At 42.8% G+C, this 17243-nt stretch overlaps 1 protein-coding gene across 5 annotated transcripts in view; it reads right to left on the bottom strand.

The window, feature by feature from the left end:
- The window catches only part of raraa (retinoic acid receptor, alpha a), a 172919-nt gene that overhangs the window by 75303 nt on the left and 80373 nt on the right, over nt 1–17243 (bottom strand). The window contains exons 2-3 of one of the 5 annotated variants that reach the window (XM_061755525.1): nt 8290–10108; nt 7631–7717 (exon numbers count right to left, since the gene is read on the bottom strand). The exons of 3 other annotated variants lie outside the window; for them this stretch is intronic. The gene's annotated coding sequence lies outside the window, so the exon portion shown is untranslated. The remainder of the gene's footprint in view (nt 1–7630; nt 7718–8289; nt 10109–17243) is intronic. One more of the 5 variants, XM_061755524.1, reaches the window with a different exon arrangement.

The raw sequence follows: 17243 nt of genomic DNA on the forward strand, positions 1-17243 counted from the left end.
TAAACATTTTGAATGTGAAAATGCACACGCGCACACACACACACACACGAGCAGCAAACGGAGTCTTCTAATTCACTGTTTCCCCAACTTTAATGAGCTAAGGCATAGATGGCTGAACAAAGACACATTATGTGTCATAAAATAAATCATCATTTTCTGACCAATTAGGTAAAATTAGTTATTCCCGTGGCACACTTGCTGGATGTGTTGGATGTGTTATTTTATTCTGCCCGTCCTGCTGCTATTCATTATTCATCAGGCAGGTGAATTGGGACGCCCACAGGTACAAAAAGGGAGGAACACAGAGTCCCTCTGATTAAAGGCTTTAGGGAGAAAAAGGCAACAGAGAAGAGAAGAAAGGAAGCTAAAGAAATAGGAATTGCAAGTGATAAAGGACATGCCTGTCCTACTTGTATCATTTTAATATAGTTATAGACACACATATACAGAACTAGGCTACATAAGGCCCAGGCCTGGGTGTGCGCATGTGCGTGTGTGTGCGCGCCAGTGAACGAGCGCGTGTGCCTAAGCAGCTTTCAGAGCGGCGACAGAAGGCAAAACAGAGCGCCCCCGCTGGCATTCTCAGTGGTGAGACACAGAAAGGTTGTTGGTTGGGGCATTCAATCTTAATGCACAGCAGTGCCAGGGAGGCGATGGAGCAAATGAGAAGATGAGAGGGAGAAAGCGGAAGAAAAGAGGAAAAGGGAACGCTGAAAGGTTGTGTTCGACAGAGGTGGCGGAAGTACTCGCACTGTGTACTTAAGTAGAAATGCAGGTAAGTAAAAATAGAAGGACTGATTCAACACCTTTACCTAAGTCAAAGTACAAAGTACAGACTGAAACTTTTACTTTCAATTATATACAATACCCGTTTTGATAACTTGGCACAAATTGCAAATTTTCCAAAGCTTTTCTAACATTATGAACGAACAAAAGCAGCTAATGAGGACAATTGAAACAAATCTCATACATACAAACCTGCGAGTGTTTTTTCAGAGTAGACGGACCAATTTTGGAACACCAGGCTTTTTTTTTCTGCGTGTCGTAATAACCCTGCCTATTTTGACTAAGTAAGGAGTACAAAGTACCAGGGCTGCAGCTATTGAATAATTTTAGAAATTATTCCTCTACAGATTATAACAAATTTAGGATATTCTCTTGTCTTTTATGCGCTTTTTCCTCCGTGCTTATTTCATTACTGAGTAGTGTGTGCGACTGCAGTAACATTAGTCCGTGCGGAGAAATCATCCCTGCGAAGCGTCGAGGCAGATATTTTGCTTCGACCTTTTACTGTAATGAAATTATTCGACTTATTCGATTAATCGTTGCAGCTTGAAAGTACAGGTATCTGTTTTCAAACAACATAAGGAGTAAAAGTAGAATGTCAAAAAAATAAAGAAATACTCAAGTGAAGTCCAGATACCAAGAATTTGTACTTTGTTACTTCCCATTCCTGGTTTTCGATGACGAAAGAGGACAAGGTGAGACAAGAGAGGAGGGAGGGACGCTGCCGCGAGGGGGAAAAAGAGGATATCCTGAGACGCCAGGAAAGAGCAGCGTAGCACTAAATCAAAGCCGTTATATCATCACGTGCTAATGAGTGCGTTAACACCTTTTCCTCCTCCTCCTCCTCTTTTCGCTCCGCTAAAAGCCTGTGCCCAAACTCCGTCATCCCCAATTCATCCTTTTGATGGCGGGAGACAAGGTAGATGATGAAAGGCTATGAACTCCCTTCTGAGGCACTCGGAATTGGACAAAAGTATTGGAACGTGCGGCCGTGACGCATACAGGTGGGGAAAATGGAGGAAAACATGCGAGTTGGTGGCCACACTTGGGAAGACTTTCTGGAGAGCTTCTCCGTTTACTTGTCACCATCCACTGGTGATGAATCTAAACAGCAACAATTGTGTTTAATCTGATTGTCACACGAATTCTGCATGTTGACAATGCAGTGATTTAAAGATCCAGAAATAGTTGTTGCTCTATATGCAAATGAATCACTGGCACCATAAATTTCTCTTCCCTCTCTTCGCTTATTTTTTTTTCTTCCTCATATCCTTCCTCCGCCTCTCTCAGCTGAGTGATAAACGCTGTCTGCGGGCTATAAATCCAGAGGGAGTCGCGACAGGCGTGCCAATAAAGCGCTCTATTTTCTCCCTGTTTGCCGGGTATGTCGGAGGCCTAGAGGAAGTGAGATAACATTAGGGGGAAGAAGAGGAGGAGGAGGAAGAGTGAAATTTCATCAGTGGGACACACACGCACAGGCACACAATGGCACATTGACAAACAAACTGAGGGAATAATGAAACAAAGTTGAAAAGATGCATGAGCCGATGGTGTCCTGTTCGTAAATGACGCCGACCGCGGCTAACACGCATGGAAAATGCTAACACCCTGTCATCGTCCCATTCGAGTGGGAATAGACCAAGGTTATTTTACTATTCATTGTTCTGGTAGACACAGAACGTTCCACCGATGAGATGATAGCAGGCCGGGACTGGATATGTTTAAAAGAAGGTCAACGGCGTGCATTTTTGTTTTGTCACGATACTGTCAATGTAAAGGCGACTCGTGCACACTGCAAAATACTGTAAAGCCTTTTCACGTTAGAAGTAGAATAATAGACACATAGGTTACAGTTTGATCTACAATATTTTATATTTCCGTAAAGGGGAAAAATTGTGTCAAATTCCGAACAAGTCCGAAAGACTTCTGTAGACATTTTGGCTGCATCATCAGCGACAATATTAACATTCCAGCAATCCATGTCAAAGTATTTGATGTTCTGGCAGCGTTTCGATAATGGCTGTAGCAAGCATTTGGCATCTGTTGAGTCGTTCAGCCGGTGCCAGGAACATCTTCCAAAGTTATTAAAGATTTCTGCGGAAGGCTGAAAGCAGTGTCTTTCATCCCCATTGTAATATGCAAGGATGCTGCAATATTACCTACACCCAACAAAGCCGTTAGAATCGCTCATGTGTTTGCAGTTATGCACCGCAACGCGGGAATTCTATCTTAAGAGGCTGAGATATGAGCAAGCTTGAAAGCTCCAAGGATTCATTTCGAGTCCTCCTGCTCCAAAGAGGATTCCCACCTGGTAGCAATTTAACCTCGGCCCGGTGGAGCAGACCCCGGCGAGCGGGAAAAAAAAAAAAAAAAAAACGTCTGTTGGGAAAGTGGTTTCATTTTTCAATCAAATAAATCATGACCTTACAGAAAATAATTTTTGTCTTTTAATGGCCTCCCTCGCGTTTGAAGTTCGTCGGGGGACAGCTCGGCTTTGAAGTCCGCAAGGAGGAGGAGCAAATTTCCCCATGAGTGTGTGTGTGTGTGTGTGTGTGTGTGTGTGTGCGTGTGTGTGTGTAAGAGGGAGCAAACATACCATTAAAACCTCCACATCCTTAAAACACAAGGCCCGGAGGTATGTCTCTCAAAAAGAGAAGTCCTGCACAGCCCTCTGTACATTATAGTTACTCTGGCATATAATTTTGCTTCACGTAAAGACAAGGAAAACCTTTTCTTGCAAGCAAATAGAGTACTCACAGATGCTAAGCAGAAAGTACAGGGAGACAATCCTACAGCAAATGAATCTTTTCGTCTTATCTCGCGGCCATGTGCAAAAATGGCCTATTGTGGCTTTATAGGAGGTAACGTGCTGGAATACTTCCAGACCAGTCGAAAGTCACTTGGACCCGCAAACCTCACCGTCCATTCATATGCGCTGTATTTTCGTACACTGCAGAGCTACATTTTTAGAGCGGAGAAGCAGAGTGGCAATTGTGAGGCTTTTCGTTCAATAGGTTTCGGCCAAACCTGCTATTGCCGTACAAAGGTATCCTTCATGTGTTACAGACACAAGACGGAGGGCTGACATACGGTATAAAAAAAGAGGGGGGGGTATTTAAAGGGGACATACTGTATTTTGTAAAATATACTTTTTAATGCGAATATAAATTCAGTGGTGTCTGGAGATACGAGTGACACGACTTTACAGGTTTTTGAGATACGAGACGTTTTGGGGCCAATTCTTTTGGTTGCACGCCAGAAGGAGCAGCACAAGGTCCATTGAATTGATGCAAAAAAACTTCAAGTATTCATAGTCTATTTCAATATGTCATTACTGCATGTTCTTGTTTAAAAAAAAAATAAATAAAAATTATTTTTGGGAGTAACAGAATAATGGCATTTCAATTCATTTCAAAGGGGAAAGATGCTTTGAGATGAGTGTTTTGAGTTACGAGCGTGGTCACGGAATGAATAAAATTCGTATCTCATGGCAGCACTGTAGTTGAGTCTCTGGAGTGCCTGCCCACCCATCAAAGGTGAAATTAAACAACCAAGTGAATTTTTAGTTATCTATTTCTAAAAATGTGTCTGTGAGCGAGCCCTGCATACCGGACCCACTGTTACAAAACCGTGGGGCTAATGAACAAAACCACTCCCACACCAAGTTTCTCCACCAATGATTGGCAGCTAGACTGGCCCAAGTTCCAGAGTGAACAAACCACTTTGAAATTTTGGCGGAAGTACTATCATGTCAAACTCAAAAGGTAAGCATAGCTGCAATAGCCAACAGTGTTATCAGCATTGGCTTCTGATAATGAAGTTATAATAATGTATGGCTAAGTCGTCTATGTAGGATGGGTGGGTGGGGGGGGGGATTTGTGTTTGGTGATGCCATGCGCCACAACGCTCCTGTACATTTATTGACACGTGTAAAATGGTGGCTTGGTGATGAAATGCTGCATTGACTAGCGATCTCTATGGGCATTAACCACACTTTAACCATGTTAGCTTCTTATAAATGACAAATAAACATTGCATGTCTATGTCCATTACTGTCTTGGGTGCTCGCTTGTTTTTCATAATCTGGACTCTGCTTCTTCAAGTCAAAAGCATGTGCTCCACATATGCACAATCAGCTTTTAAATTGTCCGCCACCATTGTCACCTCCTAACCTGCGCTATTAAATGGAGAGCACATAATGGCAGTGAGGCCTAAGTGTAAGCCTCGAAGCTCTTCAACTCAGACGGGCATGGAAGAACACGGGAAAGGGAAGGGGTCAAGGAGGAATTTAGAGATCAATGAATATATAAGAATAGAGGGGTACCTCTAGTCCAGGAGTGTCCAAACCTTTTCCACAGATGGTCGCATACACAAAATGCAACCGTACATTTTTTACCAATAGTTGATCAAAAAACACCAAAACCACTGAATCAATGTGGGCAAAGATATGAGAAATTAAAAAACATGTAATTCAAATATCTTTATTCATTAGGTTCTTATGAATAGAAATTGCAATTCACACCTAAATACTGAGGGCCACAAAACTCAAAAGATTCCTCACAATCTAGTAACTCCTTTGTAAAAAACAAACAAAAAAACAAAAAAAAAACAGCTGAACAGTGTCATTTTACGTCTTACTACTAAGAGTGGTTGGTTTTTATGAAGGTGACAGTTTTTATCCTAGTTCCGTTCATTCCAATGGGAAGAATTACTTCGAAAATCGAATGAAATTGGTGGTTAACCAGCAAGTGAGTTCAAGCTTAAGAGTTCCACTGTAATGTAGACTTTTGGAACGTCAAGTTTGTCAGATGAACAACTTGACTAGGCCTGGGACCGCTTACCGGTTTCATTTTATACCATGGTTTGAAAAAAAAGAAAAATAAATTCATGGTTTCAAAATCGAAACTTTCGATTCGCAGTAAGCTATGAGCTGTTTTTTGAGTCGTCAGCGGAGGCAAAGTGACAAGACTACTCCCCATCAGGTTGTTGGTGCGAGCTGTCAGTGAGCCCAATGACTTTTCCCCTTGTTGAAAAAATAAGCAGAACGTGGATACAAAGACCGGCTGCTGGGGGAGGCAATACTTCCATTACAATATCACATATACATATACGAGAGCACCACCCATCATTCTTAAGACAATTAAAAGGTTGAGTTAATAGAATACTATAACTCTGTCTTTGAGTTGACAAACTCTAAAGGAAAATATGGTCTGAAAGTCAAACAAAAATATAGACCCAACCAAAATCATCCTCCAATTTCTATACAGTTTGAAGTGACCGGGAGCTAGGGCCTATCCCAGCTAAAATTAGGCATGGGACTGACTACACGCTGGACTGGTTCCTGCCAGTCAATCACAGGGCACACATAGAGACAGACAGCCATCTCTGAGTGGAAACCAAACCCAAGCTACCTGCACAAAAGTCAGGCAAGTGAACCACTACACCATAGTTCTCAAACTCAAGGCCCGGGGGCCAGATGCGGCCCGGCACATCATTTTACGTGGCCCGCGGAAGCAAATCATGCTCGTCAACTTCCGTGATAATTGCTAAAATCTGTACCCAAATTCCAAATTGTCATAATAATAAACAATAATGTTGAGATATTGCATTTTCTGTTACCAAACCCTTCTTCTACAGTAACTTAAACAATACTTGAACAAACTATTATCCTTGTATTTCCGATTTCAAAACGAGTTATCCCTCAATTTGTTGTGTAATGGTAATAATATGATTTGGTGATTAAACCTTTCACTGTTCTAACGGCCCTCTGATGGAAATCATATCTACAATGCGGCCTGAGACAAAAATGAGTTTGACACCCCTGCGTTACACTGTCCTTATTTCTTATGAAGAAAATTAATTTGAAACCCAAACAAATCAACCACATGGAAAAGGTTGCATTTGACTTCAATGGTCCACTGTATTTCCAAAAAGAAACATTTCAGGTAAGATCCAAAAAAAAAAAAAAAAAAAAAAACCTATCTCATTAAGAATCAAAATTAAGTTCACTGGGCCTTGATTAAGTCTCGAAGTTATAACTGGAGCAGGATGAGTTAAGAGTGTGTGCATTGAATTTACAAGAATAATCCTTCTGATCCAGGGCTTTTATCTCGTGCAACATGTCCGCACCGGCTACATTTCGGTGGGATGGCCAGGAGCACAATATGGACCGGACAAATGAACAAACTGTGCGCTAATCCACACAAGCAACAAGACAAACTTCTGGGAGTAAAGTACAAACAGTCACCCGAGCGTGTCGACAGACAGCCGACTGCCTTCCTGATAAAGGCTTAAATATCCCTTCAAAACTGTTTCCCCTGGAGCGCCTCCACTACTTTCCGTGTGTACTTTCTGTCCAAGCGATCTGCTTTTGACATAAGAGTCTATTCTTCAAAGCTCTGGAAGCCGCTGACTTTGACAGCACATCTGCCAGGACGGAGACGCCCTTGCTTGTCTGCGTGGTGGGAGGAGCGCGGGGGCCATATACTGTACTTGTCCGTCCTGCGCTGATCCAGCTAATTTACTCCAAATAGCAGGCCTGCACTTGCTGTTTGGGCATGCTTCATGGTTCATGTAGAAATATATTGCACTTGCTACACAAAGACTGAAACACACTAATTGATAGACTGTGTGTTTGGGTAGCAGACGTTAGCTCAAAGATACAGCAAAAGCTTTAGGAAAAAGGATGAGGAGGCTTGTTGCCATTGAAGATAAAAAGAAGAGAGGTTTTGGGGGAAAAAAAGGCTAGGTGAAAAACATGATGAAAAGGAACAGGTGGAAAGAAGACCTTGAGGAGATAAAACAAAAGTAAATTGAGGGCAAACGAAGTAAGCCAAGTGCTTACAGGAAATAGTTGTGCTTGATGGGTAAATATTGAATCAGCAAGATGTCAACTGTTGCGCCGCCTTCCGCGTTTCCCTCTCCGAGTTGTCTGTGTCAACAAAAAACAAGACGATTTTCACCTTCACTCTGAAGCATCAAAACATAACATGTCAACACATATATTTACTGAAACGTCTGGGCACAGTACTGGCAACACAAAAGAACGTTGAAAGCCTCTGACTCATGCCCGATCCATTGGTCTTGTTGGGCGTGCTACAAGAGAAGTGAGTGGTCACTGGTGCCGGTGGGAATCGAATGATGATTCGTTGGGGTAGGGTGTGTTTGGGCCTGCACTGATTTAAGTTTTCTGAAGGGAGCCTCTATTTTCCCTTTTCTCTTGATCTTCCGCCTCTTTCTCCACAGTCTCTTCCAAAGAATGAGACCATTAGCAGAGTTTCTGGGTCACAGAGCGAGGTCTAAGGTTTGGCGCACACTATGTGTCGTTCTATCATTCTTCTTTCTTTTTCCCTTCAATGATCAGACACAATTGCCTCCCACCCTGACAATCTTGATTACTTATGGTATTTCACACAGAACACACATACTTTACAGTATGGTGGTTCATCACAACTTCAACCATCCAAGAAGCAAATCAATTTTTTTTTCCATGTGTCTTTATACCTCACTCAAGTGCAATCCTCATGGCGGGGGATAATGTTTTTGCCTGCGTGGTGATTATCAACCCAAGTGGACAACTGCTTAATGGATCAGGATTTCCATGAAGGGCTGGGACATGGGATGGAGAAGAGACAAGTTACATTTTTGGTGATCAGGCAAGGATTAGAGTATTCTACCGATTATTTCATCGATTAATCGAGTGATTGGACAAAAATTTATTTTGCATTTTTAAACACAGTACCATATGCAAGTGAGACGCAGGTATTATTTTTGTTCACTTGGAGTCACCATCTTCACATTCTACTTTAGTATCTGTGACTTTGAGTGTGTATGGCTTCAAAAGGCGGGGCCTAGGCTGGCGAGCGATGTGGGCGTCAGCGAATGAAAGTGTAGAGTTGGCTGACTCCGCGTGAGTTCGAACTCTTCGCGGCTCAAGTATGTGTGTGTTTATTTTGTTCCTTGTTTTCTTACTTTTTGTCCAATAAAGCAATTGAAATTGCACTGGTCTATTTTCGACCACTTGCGGGGGGAATTACAATATGTTCTAACATGCGATGGTAGGCTTTATTAAATTAGCTAATATTAATATGTTACCTTGTATTGGCAATCGTACATGTGCTGCTGTGGTACACATTGCACTTTATCTTTGTAATTAAGTGAGAAATTAGATACTTCCAAATGGTCAAAATTTACTCTTAAATGATTTATGTAGTTATACTTCTTACTGAATCAATATCAGAGCATTTAGATCAAAATCGATTTGAATCGAATTGAAACCTAAAGAATCAAAATCAAATTGAATTGTGACATTCTTAACAATGCCAAGCCCTAGTAGTCACTTACAGAAGACAAGATTGTCAAAACTTGGTCTACGCAAATCTGCAAAAACAACTTAAAATGCTGCAATATGCATGCCAGCCCAGTAGTTGGCAGCCAACTGCTTCTGGTGTTTCATTCCTCTACATTTCTCATTAACTTAGTGGTTAGCATGGCTTCTCCGTCTTCTCCTGTTTTCTCTTTTTTGGGGGGGCATGTCGCATAATTCGCTACTTAAATATCAAACATTCAATTTTTGCCATCCATCCATCCATTTTCTGAGCCGCTTCTCCTCACTAGGGTCGCGGGCGTGCTGGAGCCTATCCCAGCTGTCATCGGGCAGGAGGCGGGGTACACCCTGAAGTGGTTGCCAGCCAATCGCAGGGCACATACAAACAAACAACTATTCGCACTCACAGTCATGCCTACGGGCAATTTAGAGTCTCCAATTAATGCATGTTTTTTGGGATGTGGGAGGAAACCGGAGTGCCCGGAGAAAACCCACGCAGGCACGGGGAGAACATGCAAACTCCACACAGGCGGGGACGGGGATTGAACCCCGCACCTCAGAACTGTGAAGCTGACGCTCTAACCAGTCGCCCACCGTGCCGCAATTTTAGCCCAGCAGAAATATAAAATATTGGGGTGTTTTTTTTTCCTATTAAGCAGGAATAGTGAGCGCAAGGTGACTGACACGTATCACTAACTGGTTATACATGATATTGAATGCCAAGTATGCTTGTGTGTGCCTTGACTAAATTGTCCAGAGGGGGCGTGTAAAAGGCATATGCAGGTTTAAAAGTCAGCTAGAATTAGAACACTTTTTATTCATTTACATAAATAAATAAATCATTTTTAAAAATTCTTTCAGTCAGCACATGTCTGGAATTTGTGTTTTTGCACGTGTGTGCGTGTGCACTTATCGGTCAGATTTTATCTCGACAGTCGCTGATCAGTCAATGTCACAGACCGTGGAATTCCTCGGCCTGACATCTGTCAACAGTTCCTGTGCAAAAACAACACAAGGACTGTCAAACTTCTAAGCTGTGAATGTTGTGCTACCTTTTTCCACAGTTGCGTTGCTTTTACTCACATACTGTATCTGTTACGGTTCAAAGTTAAAATGCATGTAATGAAACATGCTACATACTGCTGAAAAACCACAGCAAACGTTTTTATGTTCAAAAACTTTTCACCGATGGCATCTTTTGTGTGTGTTTATTGTGAGCATACGCACACAAATATATTAAAGGGGACATTTGAGCGTATGTGTGTGTGACACTGCCAGAAGGCTGTGAGGAGAGGACACTTTCATGTGCCTCACAGCACAGATCACAGCGCTCAACAACTGTTTGCCTCTCATTGTAGATGAATAGAAAAGGGGAAGAGGCAACATAGCAAAAAAAAAAATAATAATAATAGGGGAAAAAAGACATCCGTGAAATGAAGGGGAAGAAGTAAAAAAGATCAACTGAAAATTAATTACAATGAGAGGAAAAAGGAAAGATTTAGTCAAACTGATGCTGCCTATCCGCAGGCTTCCGCCGGCATTGTGAGCATCTGTTTTTAAGAGTTTCTTTTCTTGAAAGATAATATTATTACACCATTGCGCTTTTTTCAATCTGGCATAAAATAAAGCAGGACATATTACAAAGACTTACTTACTTACTCACTTAACAAACAAGGGCCATTTCCACCAGGAAGTACAGTTCGGATCAGTTTGGTCCCGTTACCAGAGGTTCTAAAGTGGAGCAGGATTATGGCGCGACTCCACCACACCGTACTGGTTCAGCGCCACACGACTGGAACAAGACACTCGAACTCATTCATCCAGGTCGTTATATTCTCAGGGCATTGAATCGACTAGAGCTGTCCTATCTCGTCTTTGAACATGAATTGACGAAGCCTGCTCGAATGAGAGGCGGAACGTCTTCTAAGACAACCTGAACAATCCAGTTGCAATCGATTCAACGCCCTGAGAATACTGTAACGCTAATGCAAAGTGAAACAAGCCCAACAAATGTGACATAAGCGCACCCTCTCCGAACGTATTATCGCTCATTTTGAGGAGACAAAGTGCTAATGCTATAGCCCAAAGCCGCGAGGTTACGTGTGGCAGCGGGCCCCTTAAGAGACGGTGCCAAGATAGAGCCGGTGGCCCCATAAGCTGTGGCCCAGCCGAGCTCTTTTAGCACTTTTGCACAACACAGCTTGCCATTGTTCCGCAGCTGAAAAAAAAGCGCATTAGCTGCTGAGAAAAGGGCTTTCCCTCTGAAACCCCCTCGGACAACAAGCAAAGCTCCGCTTGATATTTCAATCACTCTCCGAGGCCGAGCCACGCGGATCCATGACACTGCTTGGAATCCCCCCCACCCCTGCAGCCCGCTCCTTTCCCTTCCTCAATCGTCTCCTCCATTAGGTAACTGCCCTATATTTTGATGTATGCCGTCATTCCCGGCGCTTATCAGAGGACAATAGAGGAACGACGCCTAAGAGAGAGTCATTGACATTTGAATGTATGCGGCCCGGGTGAATTATGACACTTCGCGATGGGTGTCGCATAAAGGGCATTAGGAGATAGCGATATATATTTGTGTGCGGAGGGGAGATAAAAGGAAGGAGAAGGAGGTCAGCGTGAGAGCGGGTTGAAGGAAAGGATACACGCTAAAGGAGAGAGCGAGAGATGAGAAAATAGAGGAGTTCTTATCGCGTTACCCTTGTCTTGACTTCCTCACGGGGTCTTTGAAGAGAAGAGAGAGAGTATCTACTCTCGCTAGCACATCAGAAAGAGATTTAGATTATGCCAGTGTTTACCCAACTGAGCGCTGTATGGCTGCTGGCGACAGTCATGGCCTACAGTTTAGCTGCTCCTCGCTGTTTGTGCGTCAGTATGTGCATATATGGATTTTTCATTTGCCGTGAATGTTCACTATAGATAGCGTACGTCCTTGTATTCCTAATAGAGTGTGCCATGCGGTTCGACACACGGAATGAAGCCGTCCACTGGATTATGCGCAGACAGCTCTCGGAAAAGTGGGGGCCCCGGGATTTGCATAAGCGGCTACGGATGTGACAAAAAACTGATGAAAGAAAGACATAGCGAGAGATAGAGAGAGGGAGGGAAACACGGAGAAGGGGCTTAGAGAGTGGACCATACTTGCCAAGCCACTCGGGGATAAATCCTGTGGCTCGGATCAAGTATTCCGGGCAGGGATTTGGCCCCAGGTTCCCTCAAAGCAAATGGAAAATAACAGGCTGTGAGTAAATAGGTGGCCGGGTAATGATAGCTCTGTCAAGTTCTAAAGTGGAGAGAGGCAAGAGTGCAGAGAGAGGAGAATAATAGGGAATGAAAGAGGAAAGTGTGGGCAAACGCACCGCGGTACGGGAGGTCAGATTGCAAATAAGACAAAAGCGGCAACGGGAAGGTTTGCGATGGTATTAGGAGAGAGGGACGTCTCACACGACGGGAGGGCCAAAAGGGAGAAAAAGGGAGCAGGAGGACACGGTGACAATTTCTTGTGGAAGCCTTTTTGGATCAGACTCCAACTTCTGTCTGCACGCTAGAGATCCACATCTGGGTCTCAATCCCATTTGCTACAACAGTGCAACCTATTAAGCATTCAGCTCATACAATTTGGCATTAAACCTACATGTTCCAGGGCAAAACATCACTCATTTGCTAACAGCAAATGAGTGATGGGCTTGCCCCAGCCGTAGTTTCAACAAAGCTCCTGAAGCCCAAGGTAACAGGTCAGCCCAAGGGTGCCCCCACTATGACAAAGCCGCACTATGAGTGTGCCCACAAGAGGACTGCCTTGTCTCTGATTAGTTAATTTCTTAAAATTCGTTCAGGAGGTACAAGATGGAGGCATAGAAGGCAGATTCCATTTCCCCCAGATCATTTTACTAATGTACTACTGTCAAGTTTATACTGACAGTTTTATCTAATATGACAAAACGTCCGCCAAAAGCAAAGAAGCCTCAGCATGGGGTTAAATAAACGCACCATACTCGTCACTTTTCAAAGTTAAGAAGAACGTGTCGTCGTAGTTAATTTCTTTTAACGCTTGTGTGATACTGAAGAATGTAAAATATGAGTTGTTGTTTTTTAATCTGAACAAATAGCAGGTCGATGAGTAGCCTGCAATGGATTTGTTCGATCTTGGAGGTTGGAAATCTTTCTTGCGCATTTATCTTTATTTTCAAATCACTTGTAACCTTACCCATCCACCGAATGACAAGCGCACATGTGCAAGTTCATCATAGTCAGCTCCAAGACAGCGTGTTTAATCCATTCTCACCACTTAGCCGATAGAGCGAATGAGCTGAATTTACGAGCCTGACAATCCTTTCATTGTTGCCGCTGTAATATATGGTCGATTTCACTTGGTTTTCCATGCGTTGTACCCTCCCATTTTCTCTCACTGCAGCTCTTACAAGACGTTGTTATTCATTACCACAATATACGAGGAAAATGTCACAATATAACACTAACAGATTTATCCTCTGAAAAGGGTGGAGATAAAAGATGAGCCATGAGCTTGTATCAAGATATCATGGATGGTTTTTTTTAACTTGTTCTCTTTGGCAAGATTTTATAAAATAATATACGTAATATACTGGACATCAGTATCATATTTTAGGTGTCATTGCCAGCTCCAGCTCGTCCATGAGAAACATATACAGGGCTCCCACTAATTACAAGTGAGGCTGCAGCTGAGAATATTTTTGGAATCACTGATCAAGTAATTGGATAACAATTGATTTTGCATTATTCAACAACAAAAGGTGCAAGTGAGGTACATGTATTACTGTTGTCGCCATCCTCACGTTGCGCTCTATAATATCTGTGACTTTAGTGTGTGTGGCTGTAAAAGGCGGCCGCGGCCTGGCCTGGCCTGGTGAGTGACGTGGGAGTCAGTGAAAGACTGTAGAGCTGGCTTTTGTGAACTCAGGCTGGCAGTTGACAGACCGACCGGTCTGGGTGTTAAATGCCTCGGCGGCAGTTGCGGCAGTAGCGGCTTGTGAATAAATGTGCTTATTACATGTTTATTTTCTTATCATTGGTTCAATAAAGAAATAGAAAGTGAACCGGCGGCTGTGTCTAGCATTGTGGGGGCATTACTATACGTTCTAAATAGCAGTGGTAGGCTATATTAAATTAGCCAGCCTTGTACTGGCGAGCGTAGACTTGCTATTGTGTCAGCCACTATCTTCTTTTCAAGCGTGAATAAAGGTTATCTTATCTAAAAATGATGCCAAACTGGACATTCTGTGTCTTTTACGAAGTCTTTCCTTTTGGCCCGCCGCTATCGTGCCAACTTATTTCAACAGAGTGATGCTTGAGTTAGCAATAACATTAGTCTGTGTGGAAAAATTAGCACTGCGAAGCTTCAAGGCAAAGATTCGCTTTCGACTTTTTTTTATGTAATCAAATTATTCAACCCTGCGATTGGCTGGCAACCAGTTCAGGGTTTACCCCGCCTCCTGCCCGATGACCGCTGGGATAGGGTCCCTAGTGAGGATGAAAGAAAAGTGAGAAAATCGATGGATGGAATTATTCAACCTATTCGATTAATCGTTTCAGCCCTAATTAAAACAACTACATTCAATGTTATTAAATGGTAAGTTGTATTTTGTATAAATTGTTTTTATTCGTTTCTTTACTGTTCCGTCAAATTATTGAAATCGGTCTGAAACCGGTCTGTGGCTGGTGACTGCTGCTTCAACGGAACGTGTGTCACTTCATTTTTCAAGGTTCCGATCATGCCAGAGTTCATTAACAATGTCGACAGGCAAGATATGCTGGATGCGACACAGCTGTAGTGAAAGTGTTTGGCGCACCGTGTTTAATAAGGTTCCATCCTGGCATCAGACATATTGGCAGCCGTCGAATGGCTTTCCAATAATGACGAGCACTGGAGCACCTCTTCCAGTGGGGTTATTCTCAATGAATCGGCGACCTTGACGCCTGCTAACAAAGTTCTTCGGTCACAAGTGTTTCTCACTGTCATTATATCCCAATCAGAGGGACATTGTGAGCAAGTGTTTATATATTTTCGCCACCCATGGAGCACGCTCGCATGTCCCCCTTGATTCGTGCGGACCACCGGAGCAGAGAGGAAACACCTGTCCGTCCAGGAAGCAGCGCACACACACACACTAGCCAAGATTACCATATCCATATTTACTCACGGCTGGTGCATTCCTCTGTGGGTTTCTTAATGGCTTCACTTCCTTAAGGTCTGAAAATACCCTTTCATATTTCTCTACCTAGTCAAAAAGTACATTTATAAATGTGATTTGTCCCTCTAATAGTTTTGAAAAAAAGAAGGTTTGTGTGTTTTAGCGGTTCTAGGAAACGCTCAAGTAGCGAGCAATTACAGAGGCCGCCGAAAACCCAATGTGTCCGGCGTGGCAGCGGGTACCAGGCTGGCTGCCCTCTTTATGATCCCTCAAAACACCAAGCTAATTTAATAGTACGGTGACAGAAAACAGAAGGCATTAATGATAAGAACGGGATCAATAGTCGGGTTGGGTTATTGCCTGCTGGCTCTATTTTCATCAGGGCGAGTGTCTCCGAAAGTTTTTAATTGAAAATGCCGGTGAATGTTGCGCTGATTGTGTGTAATGAGACATTTGATTGGCGGTGTAATAATATTTGTTGAAGTTCAATATGAGCGTGAGGGCTCCCAGTTGATGATACTCTGTTAAGTAATAAAGCTCCAGGCAATAAATGTGATATCAATACCTGCTCCAGAGTGTAAACCAAGCTGATGATGACTATCAGATAATGTGGAGACATAAGTGAGGATGCTCACGGTGGAGAGATGCTGAGAAATAGCAACAGGGAAGAATGGCCAAAGACTTAATATGAACCCTTCTGCTCTGCTTGTTCCAAATAATAGCATTATGTTCAGCTGAGGCGGATTGAGTCACAGAAGAGGGAGTGAATGACAATGGGATGAAAGGTGATGCAGAAGAAACAAACATTACCACCTAATAAGAAAGATACAGTACAAAAGGTCAGAAAAAAAATTCATAAATAAAAATAGATTTTATTTTAATGCCATATTGCCCAGCTGTAGTGTGTACCTTAATGAATCAGCCTTGGTGAAGGTCTGTGCGCAACTGACTTTTTCTCAACTTGTTTAGATGCATCGCTATGCCTCACTGTTTAAGTCCAAGAAGTCCATTTGAAAGCACGGGCCAAGCTAAAGATGGCCGATCAGTTGCTTACAATAATCGAAACTGTTGTTAACAAGTTGTTAACATCTTGACGACAACAGTCGTAAGGAAGTAAGAACGATGCGCTCCACTGAACTCGAAAGCAAATGTTGCCCGCTCTGTCTCCACTTTCAGGGGGAAACAAATGGAACTGTGACAAAGTGCCAATCACGGCAACCAAATAAACAACAGCATGTGTACGGAACGTTTCCAGAACTGAAAGAGAACGGTGGGTGGGGTGGGGGGGGGGGGGATCTGAGTAGAAAGGCACCCAGTCGAGCGCAAGCCTCTGCCAATGCCGAACAATCCTAATTTGGATCAGCGTCTAATTGGACACATTTATACTGTAGATACCTACAACAGCATTCATTTTGTCATGGAGATTCATGTGTGTTCACTGAGAAATTAAGGAAAATGTCTTTTTTTTTCTTTTCTTTTTTTTAATTAAAGCCAGACATGCATATCTGGAGATGACCACAAGAGGCGGGGCTGGTGGGGTGACGTGTGATGTCAGCGAGTCTGCATGTGAGCGTCTGGGTGTGAGCTGTAGCCGACAGCAGCTCCTAAGGGATTGTGCTCATTACCTGGTTTACTGTTTTCCACGGTGTTCAGTAAACAGTTGAAAAGTGCACTACTTGTGAGGGCATTACATTAAGTAAACTGTAAAAAAAAAATAATAATAATAAAATTAAAATTCAAAAATGATTGTCATAAATTGCAGACTGATACGTTCCACAGATATATAGTATGTATACAGTGCACTCCCGCATACTCGCAGCTTGGCACCTGCGGATTCACCTATTCAATGATTTAAAAAAAAAAAGAAAAATGTCTTTTTTTAATTTGTAACATTTTTTTTGCTTTTTGTTGTTTCTTTTTTTGTGGAGAACCGACGTACTAATACAGATAATATT

This window comes from Phyllopteryx taeniolatus, chromosome 19, assembly GCF_024500385.1.
Source record: "Phyllopteryx taeniolatus isolate TA_2022b chromosome 19, UOR_Ptae_1.2, whole genome shotgun sequence".
Classification (NCBI taxonomy): Eukaryota; Metazoa; Chordata; class Actinopteri; order Syngnathiformes; family Syngnathidae; genus Phyllopteryx; species Phyllopteryx taeniolatus.